This window comes from Schistocerca nitens, chromosome 1 (assembly GCF_023898315.1).
Source record: "Schistocerca nitens isolate TAMUIC-IGC-003100 chromosome 1, iqSchNite1.1, whole genome shotgun sequence".
NCBI lineage: Eukaryota > Metazoa > Arthropoda > Insecta > Orthoptera > Acrididae > Schistocerca > Schistocerca nitens.
Window position 1 is genome coordinate 758280978 of NC_064614.1, and position 17671 is coordinate 758298648.

A 17671-nucleotide genomic window follows, 5' to 3' on the forward strand; every position below is an offset into this window, starting at 1 on the left:
TGTGGATGACATCGGAAGTTCACTGAGGCTTTTTGCAGATGATGCTGTGGTGTATCAAGAGGTTGTAACAATGGAAAATTGTACTGAAATGCAGGAGGATCTGCAGTGAATTGACGCATGGTGCAGGGAATGGCAATTGAATCTCAATGTAGACAAGTGTAATGTGCTGCGAATACATAGAAAGATAGATCCCTTATCATTTAGCTACAAAATAGCAGGTCAGCAACTGGAAGCAGTTAATTCCATAAATTATCTGGGACTATGCATTAGGAGCAATTTAAAATGGAATGATCATATAAAGTTGATCGTCGGTAAAGCAGATGTGCTGCGAATACATAGAAAGATAGATCCCTTATCATTTAGCTACAAAATAGCAGGTCAGCAACTGGAAGCAGTTAATTCCATAAATTATCTGGGACTATGCATTAGGAGCACTTTAAAATGGAATGATCATATAAAGTTGATCGTCGGTAAAGCAGATGAGAGACTGAGATTCATTAGAAGAATCCTAAGGAAATGCAATCCGAAAACAAAGGAAGTAGGTTACAGTACGCTTGTTCGCCCACTGCTTGAATACTGCTTAGCAGTGTGGGATCCGTACCAGATAGGGTTGATAGAAGAGATAGAGAAGATCCAACAGAGAGCAGCGTGCTTCGTTACAGGATCATTTAGTAATTGCGAAATCGTTACGGAGATGATAGATAAACTCCAGTGGAAGACTCTGCAGGAGAGACGCTCAGTAGCTCGGTACGGGCTTTTGTTAAAGTTTCGAGAACATACCTTCACCGAGGAGTCAAGTAGTATATTGCTCCTTCCTACGTATATCTCGCAAAGAGACCATGAGGATAAAATCAAAGAGATTAGAGCCCACACAGAAGCATACCGACAATCCTTCTTTCCACGAACAATACGAGACTGGAATAGAAGGGAGAACCGATAGAGGTACTCAGGGTACCCTCCGCCACACACCGTCAGGTGGCTTGCGGAGTATGGATGTAGATGTAGATGTGGATCATTTATGAACAATATGAAAAGAACAGGGCCTCGGGCAGATCCCTGAGGGACGCCATTTATTTTTTATTTATTTATTTTATTTTTATTTATTTATTTGGTCCTGTTGATTACATATTATACAGCCAGTGTACAAGTAATATAGGACAAGTCAATTGATGCAATTACAGTAATACATTAACATTTATACATCACATTGCACAGACATTGGTTTATTTTACAAGAACAATTACTTGCATGCAGTATTAAAGCTTGCATTACGCCAAAAACAGTTTAAGTGATTGTTTAAAATAGTAGATTAAGTGACAGTGCTTATTTTTATGCCACTGACATACATAAGGAAGTAAATTTTCTTCATGGTCATGGTTTGAATGAATACAAGTTTTAACTGCATTCCTTAAGAACAGGTTTAAGTAAAAGGTCAAGAGAGTGGGATACACAGGAGTTCACATTTTCTCATAATGAAACAGTTAAATTAACATTTTATCACCACAATTTCAGTTAAACTACAAGTAACAGCATCACACTTTATCTTTAAGGGAGTGCTTTTCTTAGGCAGTTTCTCCCACTCTTGTACATCATAACTCTAGGTATTCATTCATTTTATAGAAAGTTTGTTCGATAAGGAATAATTTTAGTTTCCTTTTGAAAGTCTGTACATTACTTATTTCCTTTTTTATATTGATGGGGAGCTTATTGCAGACCTTTATACCTGATGCAGTAACTCCCCTATGTACTTTAGGGAGAGTTGCAGAGCCTTGATGAAAATGTTTCACCTGTCTTGTGTCATGGTTGTGGATGTCACAATTTTTCTGAAACAGTTCCCTGTTGTTGGCTACAAATAACATCAGTAAGTATATATACTAACCTGTGATGGTAAGTATCCTGAGAGATTTTAAGAGACCTCAGCAAGATGTCCCATTAGGGACCCCACATATTAGCCTCACTGCTCGTTTTTGTATTCTGAGGACTTTTTCAACACCTGCAGCATTTCCCCAGAAGCTTATGCCACAGGAGAGAACAGAATGGAAATATGCAAAATATGACAACAACATTATTTCTCTGTCTACTAACTGATGGAAAGCTCTTAGTGCAAAGCACAATGAGCTAAGTTTCTTGACCAGCTGATCAATTTGTTCTTTCCATCTTAGGTGACTGTCTATCTGGATACCTAGGAATTTTTTATGTGTGGTTTCATTAATTTTGTGATTGTATGTAGTATATCTGACCTGCAATACCTGAATGTCTCTGATTTTATTAGTTCTACATATTGCTTTCTTTGACTATGGTAGCTATGGAACCAATTTTGAGCTACACCTCTAATCCCATACTTATGGAGTTTCATAAGCAGCAGCTTGTGGTCGACCATGTCAAAGGCATAAGTGTAATCACACAGTCCACCAATGTACATGTGAGTTATTCATCAATAGAAATCATTAAATGAGTACAAAATGTTAAATTTCATATGAGCATACAATGTGATTTATTTCCAGTTGAATGCAGCAAACAAAGTTTCAACAATAAATAAATTGCGCAATAGATACATTAAGTGAAGTTGATTGTATACAATACTGGTAACATTTACCCCCATTCAGAAAGTCAGTATATTTTCTAGAATTTTGCTCAGGAGTAATTGTATACTCACATGAAGTTTAACATTTTTTATTCTTATAATGATTTCTAGTGATGACTAATAAACCTTTGTTTACTCACACATACACTGGTGGACTGTTGATTACACTTACCTCTAAGGCTACGGTTTGAAAATGGACATGATGGTCCCAAGCTAGTCACCATTAAGAAATGTCTATTATTGCAACTGTGATGGATATTGGAAGACAGCTAAATGATTTAGGCAACTGCTTACAATAAGCAGGAACTCTGACATCAAGTCTCAATCTAGCACAGATTTTCATTGATCACAACAAATTTGTTAACTATTATGTTACGTCAGCCACAGACTATTCTGCTGATCTTCCAGATTCATCTTCAAGATTCATCCTCCACACATAAAATCCATTCACTGCCTTGAACTGAAAATGAATCACATCAAAAGAGAAGACTGTTTATGATTTTCAAAATATGTTTATCATGAGCAGCTTTGTTTGGGGAGGAGGGGGAGAGGGACAATAATACTATCCTCCCTCTGTGGCTTTGTTTGGGGAGGAGGGGGGGGGGGCACAGTGGAATAATACTAGACCCCCTCCAGATTTTTTTATTGTTTTTCAAAGTGTAGGCTATTTTCTACAATAACTCAATTTATATAACTCCCCCCCCCCCCCCCCCAGTGAAACATAACATGTTGTCACCTTCACATTTAATAGTCACAGCTGCCTAGAATTTCAATAATAACAATCAAATTTATTAATATTTCAGTAGAATGATAAGAAGAACAAAGTTGATTTTAGCTGCTAACAACGAGCTCAGATGAATGACTCACTAACTATCAATCTACTGTCGTCATACTGGTTGTTACTAAATATGGACAACTGGTGATATATTTGTTGTGGTATCAGATTAAAGTATCATTTTCTTACCACAATTCAGGTGCCTGATTGCAGCAATTTCCCAAAGAGAGATAGAATCGCCAAATTCCTACACTGTTGAACATCTGACAACTACATGGATGACAAACAGGTAGAAGTCCAACTCACAAAAGTTCACACCCACACGCGTAACAAATAGGAATCTGAAACTCATAAACACATCAACACTAGAAAGACAAAAGACAAACAGTAACAGGATGAAGAAGTTTTGTGAAGATAAGAAGAACAAAGGTTTTACATGCTGTTTTAAAACACAAAGTGAAATAAAGGTAGTAGTAATAGTAACAGTAATAATAATAAATAATAATACTCAGTGCTGTTTTTCTGGGGGAACGCTGACGGATTCGTACCCCTAAATTTTTTCGTCAACAAAGTAATTTTTTTACGATGTTGAGAACTTGGAAGAGTGCCAAAGATTTATTTCACGGATGTAAATCTTTTATTTTATTTTTTTGAGCTGGTAATTGCAATATGAACGATACAGTGTAGTTTTTGGTGGTAAAAGTGATGTCATTGACTGTTTCAAGCATTTCAAAGCTGTGGCAACCATTCTCGACAACTGAATCGCTGGCAGCCAGTTCGCTAAGCATGTAGTGCCCTCGCCCGCTAATAGTGGGCGATGGTAGTACTGAACGGATATGCGTACGCTCCAACGCCAAGCTACTGATAGATCTCTCTATGGTCCCGCTACCATGATGATGTTGATGATGTCATGGCTAAAAGCAGGCAGGTGGATCCCATCCTTCAGTTATAAGTAATTTCTGCTGCATTATATCCAATGTTGGAGTACCCTCAAATTTTTTTTCAGAAAAAAAGTACTGATTATAATAATAATAACAATAATAACTGTAATAGTGATATAGGATGTATATGCAGACAAGAAAAAAAATCCCAGATTTTTCCTGGATTTCCTGGTTAAAAATACACTTTTTACTGGGTGAAAACACAGTTTTTCTGGGTGAAAATACAATTTTTCTGTTAAACAATATGTTTTTGAAAGATTTTTCATGCACAGCAAATGTACGCTGCATATTTTCTTACTACTAAAGTATAAATATGAATTCCAGCAAAAACAGCATGTTACTTTCCAAAGTCCACAAATCGGGACTATGATGCAATTTTGTCAGCCAGTCATAGCTCACTTCACTTGATCTCACCATCCAATGACAAGAGATCTTCAGAGCATAGGACACATGATGTAGTCAACCAATAGCACAATCACTGTTAAGTAGTGAGAACACACAAATAGGAAAACTTCATGGTTTAGGTTAATTAATGTAGTACAGCTACAAAAAATGCTAAGTTTTCACTTATAATATTGATCTTTTTTACATGTGTTATCCTTTGATATATATCAGACACATATGTGTCAGTAAAACTTTAAATAAAGACGTAAACGGGAGGTCTTCTGGGCCCATAATTAAGTGGCTGCTCCTCAAAGTAGCAAGTTTTGAATGAGAGTCAGATGCTTCGTGATTTAAGAAATCCATTGTATAGTCTCATATGTAACATAATTCATTTTGCACAAAAGGAAATTTAATTTGAAGTTAATGCCTCTCAGACCACCATTCGTAATACTTTCCCGTGACCTATCAGGAACTATAATCAGTTGTGATGTCATGCTCATCGAAAGCAGCTTGCTGTTTTGAAGTATTGCATAGTCTTCATCCTAAAACCTTGACACACTTTGCTGTTGGTAGATGCCTGCATATTCAAGTCTACTATCTTGCCTACAAAGCATCTGGAATCCATAGAAACAAATGCTTGTTAATTTTCTCAGAAAAAATAAAGTCCAAGTAGATTTAGCTTTTTGGCATGAAGTTTGATCAAGCAAGCCTTTATAGGAGATTCTACAGTATCATCACCAAATCATGTGGACATTTCAACACAATGAGGGAAGTTTGTTTAGTTTGAGTATAAAGAGATTTGTATTTGGAAGCAAATGACACTCCTGCGTCAAACATTGTGAGTCCTGAATTATTATTTTTGTTATGCTCTGCTATTTACACAGCCAGATGAGCATTTTACAAAGTAATTGGTGTCAACCGCACAGTTGTCGTTTCTGGACTCTAACCACACACACCCACATACTGTAAAACCTAGTGCTCACAATGCTCTGTCATACAGACAGTAAATTCAGTTATTCTGTCAAATGTTCTAGTGACTGTGTCAATAAGAGAATAAAAGAATACCTTTGCATTTCACATCTATTCAGCAAAAGCAACATTACACTTATTACAGCACACACAGAGGCATTTCAGTAGTCATTCTTGCTGTGCTCTAGTCACGATTAGAATGGGAAGAAAATTTAGTTTGTGGTATAATGAGAAAGCATTTCTTAGTATTTTCAGGATATAGATATAAATGTGTGTTCATGCCCTCCACACCTGGCAGTGGTGTTGAAGCTCACTCTTGCACTATAGCCATAATTGCACAGTGACTAGAATTTAGAATTTGGCAGAGAAAGGAGTCATTGACTAAAATACACTCCATCTATATGGTCCTTTTGGTGTCAGATTCAATGTAGCACCTGGGTACAATAATGTTATATCTACCAATAAAGTGCCCAGTCTTTCCTGGCACATGGGCTCTCAGATATATGTATGTTAATACTTCTTGTTCTATAGCACTGAAGCATGTTGTTGGGCTCTTAAGGTAGAGGGCTGGTTTGATGCAACTTTCCATGCCAGTTTATCCTCTACAAGCCTCCTCATAATTCCACACTAACAGCAACCCACATGCAGTTTAATCTTACTGTAATCAAGCCTAAGTCTCCTTCAACAATCCCTCTCTCCCTCCCTCCCCCCTTATCAGATTGATGATTGATTGGTGCCTCAGGAAGTGTCCTCTCAAACAGTCCTTTCATTTAGTCAATATCGAGCACTTCTCCAGTTTGTTGTATACGGTTGCTGTTGGTTTTTCAGTTGTAACTGGCCTATTTATTTTTCTGTGTACGTTTTGTGTACCGGTATGCTATTCTCAGAAATGTTGATAAGAAGATACACTAAACGAGAAGGAGCACAGGTGTTCTGAACCTAACAATATATGTAAATTGCGTTTGATGCAGAAAAATTGTAAATATCTTCTGACCGGAAATTGGTGTTTATTCTGGCGGTGCTATAATTACTGGTAGTGATTTTCAGCTTAATGAACTCTCATTTCTGGAGGCGGTAAGTAAATATGACTTATTTTTTAAGTTGTTATTTATTATGTCCGTCAAGTTTTATTTAGTTTTAAAACTGTAGTTGCTGTTGTGTCCTCATTTTTAAGTATAATTATAGCGCGTTTGATTATCGAGGTCTTATACAATTTGCCTCCACTAATGCATGGCAGTTGTTAGCTGTTGTAATTTTCCAGTTAATGGCATTTTTATGGACCCACTGTTTTATTAAATAAGGTACATAATCATTCAATTACTTTGGCGCTGCTCTGCGTACTTTTAACTTATGCAGAGCTTGCATCTCTGGCAGTAAAATACCGGTATCGTAAAAAAAAGTACCCGTATTACAATGAACCGTACTGCATTATTGGTAATAACTATATTATCTAATTATGTCTATCGTAACGCTAAGTCCTGTTAATAATGTATCCACGACACTTGACTATCATATAAGTTAATGCTACAGTATGTAGCCTATTATACGAAGCCAAAGGGTTCTAATTTGTATAGCCATTGAAATGCATCAACTTATAAATTTTCTCTCAAATCTTGAAACCAAAAATTGCCATCACAAGTCGAGAAGACGTATAAAACCAATATAGTTGCCAAGCATTTCTATTTGAAGTTCGTCTTCAAGATACATTTTTTATTCTATTACATGGGAGATAATGCACAAGAACAGGCGTTGGTATCCCCTGACCCTTCGTATCTTTTTCCGCAACAACAATGCAACTGATGCTTCACATCTTCCATATTTACACAGGATCCTCTCAGCAAAAATGGTCTTCCATGATAACCATCAGAATGGTACGAACGAAGCATCACTGGACCTACATCTCTCTTTAGATCAGTTATGAAATACATCCAGCATTTCATCACAGGAATATTCTTTACATCTTCTTCATCTTCAACGAAAATACGAACACTGTCTTGTAATCTACAATATAAATTTGGATGACTTTTCAGCTCGTCTATAGTTTTCATCATGCGCTCATCTACTTCGTAAATTTCTCCCAAAATTCTATGTCCCATACCTTCTCGATGAATAAGGAAGGGAATGTTGTACTGAGTATCTATAATAAGCGGATAACGCTTCACAGTCTGAGCTGTAGACACAAATTTGGAGGTTCCATTTGTCTCATATTCAAGATAATGGTGTTCTGGTTCGTCCCTCTTCAGAGTGCCATAAACGAACAAGTAGAATGACATCTTCTAATTATCTTGTCACCACTGAAATAAAGATTCTGAAAATATTTAGTTCCATAGAAGATAACTCCTGCTGCATTCAAGGTTTTTCTTTATTTGTTCATGGTGTATTGTATGGCAGAATCCTACACTGGAAGACTTAATAGTCAAGTATTAAATGGCTTTATCAGCACTATGAGACCAAGTTTTGTATTGATTACGACGAAAAGGCGATTCAGGACTACTCAATATAATTAATTCGCAGTAGATTACAGGTTATTTCCTTAGACGAGCGATAAATTTTAGAGCACACAACTAGTTTTGAACAAATTAGTGACTATACCACCACGCTTTACGTTATGAATGGTTGTACTTAACAAGAAAAAAGTGTGTTATTCACTCAAACCAAATTGACTCTCGGCGCGGTGGCTGATGGCAGCAATCGTAAATGTACTTCCCATTTATCCATAGAGTTCTACACTATGAGTGCTTTGCCTCTGTAAAAAAAGTTTCCCTATCTCTTGCTCCTTGCCCTATAAACACAGCACTGCGAGTGTAGAAAGTAATTAGAAACGTAGAGCTTACCGAGGAGTCAAATCACTGTACTATCAATAACAAAAACTGCCAATTTTTTATTCAATGTCATTTATTTTCCATGCGAAGTACAAAAAAATTGAATATGAAACACATATTTACATCCAACTAATAATCTGCGGAATCATTTGAATGGTCTGTGATACTGACAGGCCTAATTACATTTATGGCGATTTTGCTACCAACTTACTCCTAACTTTTCACTTCAGAATAGCGCTCACTTGTAACACCACGAACTTGTGTAGCCATTGTGCTAAACTGAGTAGACTGCCCACTATTAAACACCTTTACTTCTTATTGGATAATTAACAGCGTTGCGGAATAAATATATGACAAATGTTCAGAAAAATGTGCATTATTCAGTCTCGGGTACACTAAATATCAATAATGGTTAATTTTCTACTTAAATGTGATATTTTGATATACATTTTCATTGTCGTCATTGTTTTGTAATAACTAATCTGCGCTGCACTTTTGTGAGGTCCGATGGACCTGCTGCAATCAAACAAGTACGAGAGATGGCAAGGACAAGCCGTTTGCATACTCTGTGCAAAACTCAATTTAGCGTTGACTGATTCTATGAAACCGTGTTGACATGGGCGTACCCAGCGAGGGGCAGGGGGGGGGGGGTCAGCGCCCCCCCCCCCCCACCCCTAGAAGATATTCGCAGTTTTTCACTAGTTTACTGTTTTATTTAATAAGAAGTGCTGTATGTTGTCTCGAGTCCTTGTTTCCTGAGACTAAAGTGCGTGTCATTTACGACGGCGGGCGAGTTTAGGTTTGTTCTGCGCATGTTGTTGTTGTTGTGGTCTTCAGTCCTGAGACTGGTTTGATGCAGCTCTCCATGCTACTCTATCCTGTGCAAGCTTCTTCATCTCCCAGTACCTACTGCAACCTACATCCTTTTGAATCTGCTTAGTGTATTGATCTCTTGGTCTCCCTCTACGATTTTTACCCTCCACGCTGCCCTCCAATACTAAATTTGTGATCCCTTGATGCCTCAAAACATGTCCTACCAACCGATCCCTTCTTCTAGTCAAGTTGTGCCACAAACTTCTCTTCTCCCCAATCCTATTCAATACCTCCTCATTAGTTACGTGATCTACCCACCTTATCTTCAGCATTCTTCTGTAGCACCACATTTCGAAAGCTTATATTCTCTTCTTGTCCAAATTGGTTATCGTCCATGTTTCACTTCCATACATGGCTACACTCCATACAAATACTTTCAGAAACGACTTCCTGACACTTAAATCTATACTCGATGTTAACAAATTTCTCTTCTTCAGAAACGATTTCCTTGCCATTGCCAGTCTACATTTTATATCCTCTCTACTTCGACCATCATCAGTTATTTTACTCCCTAAATAGCAAAACTCCTTTACTACTTTAAGTGTCTCATTTCCTAATCTAATCCCCTCAGCATCGCCCGATTTAATTTGACTACATTCCATTATCCTCGTTTTGCTTTTGTTGATGTTCATCTTATATCCTCCTTTCAAGACACTGTCCATTCCGTTCAACTGCTCTTCCAAGTCCTTTGCTGTCTCTGACAGAATTACAATGTCATCGGCGAACCTCAAAGTTTTTACTTCTTCTCCATGAATTTTAATACCTACTCCGAATTTTTCTTTTGTTTCCTTTACTGCTTGCTCAATATACAGATTGAATAACATCGGGGAAAGGCTACAACCCTGTCTCACTCCTTTCCCAACCACAGCTTCCCTTTCATGCCCCTCGACTCTTATAACTGCCATCTGGTTTCTGTACAAATTGTAAATAGCCTTTCGCTCCCTGTATTTTACCCTTGCCACCTTCAGAATTTGAAAGAGAGTATTCTAGTTAACGTTGTCAAAAGCTTTTTCTAAGTCTACAAATGCTAGAAACGTAGGTTTGCCTTTTCTTAATCTTTCTTCTAAGATAAGTCGTAAGGTTAGTATTGCCTCATGTGTTCCAACATTTCTACGGAATCCAAACTGATCTTCCCCGAGGTCCGCTTCTACCAGTTTTTCCATTCGTCTATAAAGAATTCGCGTTAGTATTTTGCAGCTGTGACTTATTAAACTGATAGTTCGGTAATTTTCAAATCTGTCAACACCTGCTTTCTTTGGTATTGGAATTATTATATTCTTCTTGAAGTCTGTGGGTATTTCGCCTGTCTCATACATCTTGCTCACCAGATGGTAGAGTTTTGTCATGACTGGCTCTCCCAAGGCCATCAGTAGTTCTAATGGAATGTTGTCTACTCCCGGGGCCTTGTTTCGACTCAGGTCTTTCAGTGCTCTGTCAAACTCTTCACGCAGTATCTTATCTCCCATTTCATCTTCATCTACATCCTCTTCCATTTCAATAATATTGTCCTCAAGTACATCGCCCTTGTATAAACCCTCTATATACTCCTTCCACCTTTCTGACTTCCCTTCTTTGCTTGGAACTGGGTTGCCATCTGAGCTCTTGATATTCATACAAGTGGTTTTCTTATCTCCAAAGGTCTCTTTAATTTTCCTGTAGGCAGTATCTATCTTACCCCTAGTGAGACAAGCCTCTACATCCTTACATTTGTCCTCTAGCCATCCCTGCTTAGCCATTTTGCACTTTCTGTCGATCTCATTTTTGAGACGTTTGTATTCCCTTTTGCCTGCTTCATTTACTGCATTTTTATATTTTCTCCTTTCATCAATTAAATTCAATATTTCTTCTGTTACCCAAGGATTTCTATTAGCCCTCGTCTTTTTACCTACTTGATCCTCTGCTGCCTTCACTACTTCATCCCTCAGAGCTACCCGTTCTTCTTCTACTGTATTTCTTTCCCCCATTCCTGTCAATTGTTCCCTTATGCTCTCCCTGAAACTCTCTACAACCTCTGGTTCTTTCAGTTTATCCAGGTCCCATCTCCTTAAATTCCCACCTTTTTGTATTTTCTTCAGTTTCAATCTGCAGTTCATAACCAATAGATTGTGGTCAGAATCCACATCTGCCTCTGGAAATGTCTTACAATTTAAAACCTGGTTCCTAAATCTCTGTCTTACCATTATATAATCTATCTGATACCTATTAGTATCTCCAGGATTCTTCCAGGTATACAACCTTCTTTTATGATTCTTGAACCAAGTGTTAGCTATGATTAAGTTATGCTCTGTGCAAAATTCTACAAGACGGCTTCCTCTTTCATTTCTTCCCCCCAATCCATATTCACCTACTATGTTTCCTTCTCTCCCTTTTCCTACTGACGAATTCCAGTCACCCATGACTATTAAATTTTCGTCTCCCTTCACTACCTGAATAATTTCTTTTATCTCGTCATACATTTCATCAATTTCTTCATCATCTGCAGAGCTAGTTGGCATATAAACTTGTACTACTGTAGTAGGCATGGGCTTTGTGTCTATCTTGGCCACAATAATGCGTTCACTATGCTGTTTGTAGTAGCTAACCCGCACTCCTATTTTTTTATTCATTATTAAACTTACTCCTGCATTACCCCTATTTGATTTTGTATTTATAACCCTGTAATCACCTGACCAAAAGTCTTGTTCCTCCTGCCACCGAACTTCACTAATTCCCACTATATCTAACTTTAACCTATCCGTTTCCCTTTTTAAATTTTCTAACCTACCTGCCCGATTAAGGGATCTGACATTCCACGCTCCGATCCGTAGAATGCCAGTTTTCTTTCTCCTGATAACGACATCCTCTTGAGTAGTCCCCGCCCGGAGATCCGAATGGGGGACTATTTTACCTCCGGAATATTTTACCCAAGAGGACGCCATCATCATTTAACCATACAGTAAAGCTGCATGCCCTCGGGAAAAATTATGGCTGTAGTTTCCCCTTGCTTTCAGCCGTTCGCAGTACCAGCACAGCAAGGCCGTTTTGGTTAATGTTACAAGGCCAGATCAGTCAATCATCCAGACTGTTGCCCCTGCAACTACTGAAAAGGCTGCTGCCCCTCTTCAGGAACCACATGTTTGTCTGGCCTCTCAACAGATACCCCTCCGTTGTGGTTGCACCTAAGGTACGGCCATCTGTATCGCTGAGGCACGCAAGCCTCCCCACCAACGGCAAGGTCCATGGTTCATGGGGGATCACAAAACACAGTCAGCCAATGAACAGAGAACGACGTTGCCAGAGCTCGACTGCAGTGTAGAGCACGGACGAGAGTCTTCAGTTTTAGAAACGTTCAGTCATAAATAAAGTAATTGAACAAAAGCAATGTCTTGATAGCAGACTTTGTTTTATAGAAAGTTTGGAAAAAGCATTCTTTATACCAATTGCTTCATATTCTATTAATTAATTAACCCAACAAGCAATAAGCCTCCTAATTCAGGCGATAGCAAGGAAAGGTGTTTGTATCATTCTCACTAACCGCTTTTTCGCAATAAAGAACAGCGGTAATTGTTTATTTCCTATTGTACTTCGACGAAACGTGAGTAATTCATAGTCATACCAACAGTATTTGTCGATATTTTGCATGACATTTTAAAGTCCTTTGGGAGTTCCATTAGATGACGAGCTGCGTTAGCATAATGGTTAAAGTGACTGGTTAGCATGTGAACGGTTGTGAGTTCAAACCTTGTTTGATACTTAATATTTTCTTTATTTAAAAACAGTATCGAAGTATCTTACTTAATGAACTTTATTCGTTTGAATGTATTTTTTTTTAATTTCTAGTAGCAACTAAAATCGACCATACGGAAAGTATACGCTATTGACTTCTACCTCTGCAAACTCTTCAAAATTTCGTGCAATGGTTCACTACATCTAATGCTGCACAATAACTGCATTGAACATCGAAACAAAATTAAGTCTTTTATGGGGAAAGGTATCAGTCAAGAAGATGTGTAAAAATCAAATTTTTGTGCCACATAGCTTTTGTGAAATCGAATGATAAAGTGTGACAAAGCAGTCGAAACACCATGTGTCTGCACAGGCGAGCAGTGCAATGATGACTAAATCGCGCACAGCACGGAACGCGGGGAGCACGTCTCTGTAGCAGCAAAAGGGTTAATGCGGACGTGGTGGCTTTACTTCATAAACTGCGCGCTCCCCCATAAACGTAAGTTTGCGCGGACAACTGGCAACGCAGCAATCTCCCGCGTCTGGGCGGGCATGCGCGATGTGCGAACCGCCAAGATAAAAGAATTGAACTATAGTATGACCTGCCCCCCCCCCCCCCCAGTTCAGATCCTGCGTACGCCGTTGCGTGTTGATCTGACGATTTCTCTGCGTTTGACTTTACTGTTTATAGTATGCATATTTCTGTGTTTATATTTTATTTTAATTCTTAATAAAATAACAATAATCTTCTAGCAGATTAAAACTGTGTGCCGGACCGAGCTCGAACACGGGACCTTTGCCTTTCGTGGGCAAGTGCTCTACTGGCGGAATTGAAGTTGTGAGGACGGGTCGTGAGTTGTGCTTGGGTAGCTCAGTTGATAGAGCATTTGCCCACGAAAGGCAAAGGTCCCGAGTTCGAGTCTCGGTCCGGCACACAGTTTTAATCTGCCAGGAAGTTCATATCCTCGCACACTCCGCTGCAGAGTGAAAATCCCATCCCAATAATCTTCTACTTTCTGCTGGCCGCTGAAGTACCTGGCCGGTCCACATTGCAGGCCAAAAGGTTACACCCCTCCACAGTGCAGTGTGGATGTCTACTAAATCTGAAATGAGTACCAGGAGTAACCCTGGGACCAAAGCGACTCACTGACTACCTGTCCACGCAGACAAAGGCCTCGGTGACAGGCCCTATCCCGCAAGGGCTGTTGTGCTAGTGGGTTTGTGTTATAAGGATAAGCTATTCTAACGAATATCCTCAAAATATGTAATCGTAACATTAATCGATTCTTTCTGTATTATAATATTTTTTAATTATTTTTCAATTTTTAATTCTGTAACAAAATGCCATTTGGATCTATATCAGGTATTATATACTTAAAACATGCACAGTGATTGCAAAAGGCAACAATGTGAACACGTTACTAAAGAAAAATAACACATTCGTACAAATTAAAATGAAAAAATCTTCACAAATCAGAGAGTTGTAATTTATTGGAGAAAGAACTATGCAAAGATTTGTTTATGAACAGAACTACAAAATTACTCACTTAACGTACCAAATAATGATATGTTAACTTTCAGTGTATAACACTTTCTTTCTTAGGTCATTTGTACATTTTCTTTTTTTTTCAATTTTGGTAATATCAGTATTTTTAGTCATTTCTTTGTGAACATGGATAATTTCCAAATCATTCAATCTTTTTTGTGTCGTTGACTGCAAAAACGCTTTCAGTCGTCTGAGTGCTGAAAAGGCCCACTCAGAGGTACAAAAAGTAACAGGTATAGCTAAAATCATCTGAACAAAATTCTGTGAGCATTTCACGCTTGGGACCAGTGATTTCTCTACTTAAAATATTTGTAATATCCATTTCCACTTTCTTCGTTCTGCACACATGTCTTTATCAAAGTCGGCCCCACAGAAGTGCAGAATTCGATTATCCCCAATTTAACCGATAGCAAAAGCTTCAACTTGTGAAATAAGTTCCAGAATTTTGAGTCACATCTACGGTTTACCGAATTCACAGCCACATCAGTTATTTCAAAAATTATTTGGCTGTACATTTCCTCCGGCGTTTAATACGTATCAGGAGCAATACCTTCGTTGTAGCATTTTGGCAAAACTGGTTCATCAATTTTAAGTTCCTCCTCTTTCCTAATGGTTTCATCCCACAACTCAAAAAAAATATATGCCTTTGTGAAGCTAAACTCGCGGGTAAAGTTTCCACCAATGTTTTGATTTCTCGGTATGACAATGTTTTCTTGTGAAAAGAAGAATAAAGTTGCTCAGCCCTAACGAAAACTGAAATTAACGTTTTCAGGGAAATAAGAAGCCTGAATTGATGCAGGTTTGGAAAAATCCACTAGACTTTCCACCGACTTCACTTTTTTCTTCTGACAGATCTTCCAATAATTTCAAGAGAACGTCATAATTACTTTCCAACGATTTTAGTGATTGTCGCCTGACACACCACCTAGTAAGACAGAACCGTCGCGAATTCAGCCTGTGATTATTTTCTACAACACCATCTTCGTTGTCTTCTTGTAGCGATTGAAACACCGCTAGCCTCTTTAGTGAATGTCTTACAAATGATATTAATTCACGAAGAATCACCGGAAAGTCTCGCACATAACACCTTTCATCGCTTCTACTATTACGAAATTCAAATTACGCCCCGCACAAAGAAGAAATACAGCTCTCGGCTCCAACTGAGTAATCCTACTTTTTAATCCTGTTAAATGTCTAATGAAATTGCTCGCACCATCGTGACACTACAGCATTTAATGTCTTATGACGTTCTGACCGAATTCAAACAGATCTTTATGGACATTGAAACAAATGGATGGCAGTTCCTTCTTTGATATTTCGGAAGTCTCATCTACCATAAGAGAAAATATAGTGCCTCCTTAGTAGGTTTCACAAAGTTTTGCTGTATATCGTTGGATAATAACTAGACAATTCGTTCAATGCATAGTGAGAAACCTACTTACATAAAGTTCGCTGCAGCTAAGATTTCAAGTCAGGAGCATCTTCTGCTCTAAGCAACAGCAACTGATGAATGTTTGATGCTTCATTGGTGTGACCACGCATTGCTATTCCTTACTGACGTAAAACCTGGAAGGGGCGTTATTATCTTTAAAATCGCCTTGCGTGCTTTTTTCACATCTTTTACTTTGTATCTTGAGATAAGGGATGACACATTTGTACCTTGTTCCGTAGTTGCCAGAGCAGTCACGGACGAACGGTGAAGTGTAAATTTTTCATTAACTCCTATACGTTCAATTGCCTTTTGCCACTGGAAAAATCCATTTCGAACAAATGCGTTACAAGAATCCCTGTCTGCAGAATTATCAGTTGCCGACGGAAGCACTATACTGGGCTCAAAAGCGTTTTTACACACATCACAGAACACTTTGTCCAATTCTTTGTCGTAAGTGTAAGGAAGTGTGTTTTCCCATCCTTTTCGGTACGACCTGCCTGACGGTTTCTTGCCACTTCTTGGATGTGCTACAGGAACAGGCACGATTTCTTATCTTGTGGCTGGTCGTGCTTTTCACTATTTTCAGTGTTAGTAATGCCCACCTGTGATTATGAAGACAAACGTATGACTTTATCCATAGCAACTAGGAAACTGTTCGAATTCGAAATTATGTATAGAATCAATACTCAGTACTGTGTTTCAGCTTCCCACATGCGTCCAGTAGTCGCCCAACGTTTGAAAACTGCGAAAATTTTTGCCCGGCGAAGGGCTTTTGCTTCACGCATCCTGTCAGTAGACCCTCTTCTTTGTTCTAGCGATTAATGTGGTAACACTCCTTCAGTCTACACTATAAACTCGCGCGTCCTTCAAAGCCATTGTCTCAACGAACAAAACGATAACAATCCAGATTACGTGAAAAAAATCGCTGAAATCTTAAACCACACCGCTGTTATGTTAAAAAAAAAAATAGCTACTGAGGTATTCTGTAACAAGCGGCTTCCTTGTATCTCGGAGTATTTATTATTGCTCAATACTGGCAAGCAGATATTTTAAAATAATTGTTGACGAATGGAGTGGGCGTATTATAATGTGACACTGGTAAGGCAACATGAGAGCAAGCTGAAAAGACGGGAATCCATTCACAGTATAGTGCGACTGTTATTCTGGGGAAAGCTTTTGACTTGGCCAGAGAAAAGCAAGGAACCGGGGAGTGTGTTGTGGTTGCCTTTGCACAGAGACATCTGAAACAAACATATGTTTGAGAGGTCAGAAATTTTAACTCCCATCTTAGTGTTTTGATAACGACAAGTGAGAAATATGTGTCTTAGTTTGTTTTCATCGAACTAAAAATTTTGTGGATGTGGCGCACCGACAAGATTATGTATGTGGGTGTTCGAGGCACGGCGCACCCACGTTATCGGCGCGTATGCGTGTAAGAGATTCACAAGAAGACAACTAGATCCAGAAACTGCAATCTGCACGTTAAGGACTAAGTTCAGAGGTCTTAACTAAATAAATATTCGTCGACACATATCACTTGCTCCACTTATATCAAGGTGACCTATACTACAGTGAACTTCAGATGAAATGTGTGAAACAATGAAGCCCATTTACCGACCCGATCAAAAGATACAGGCAAC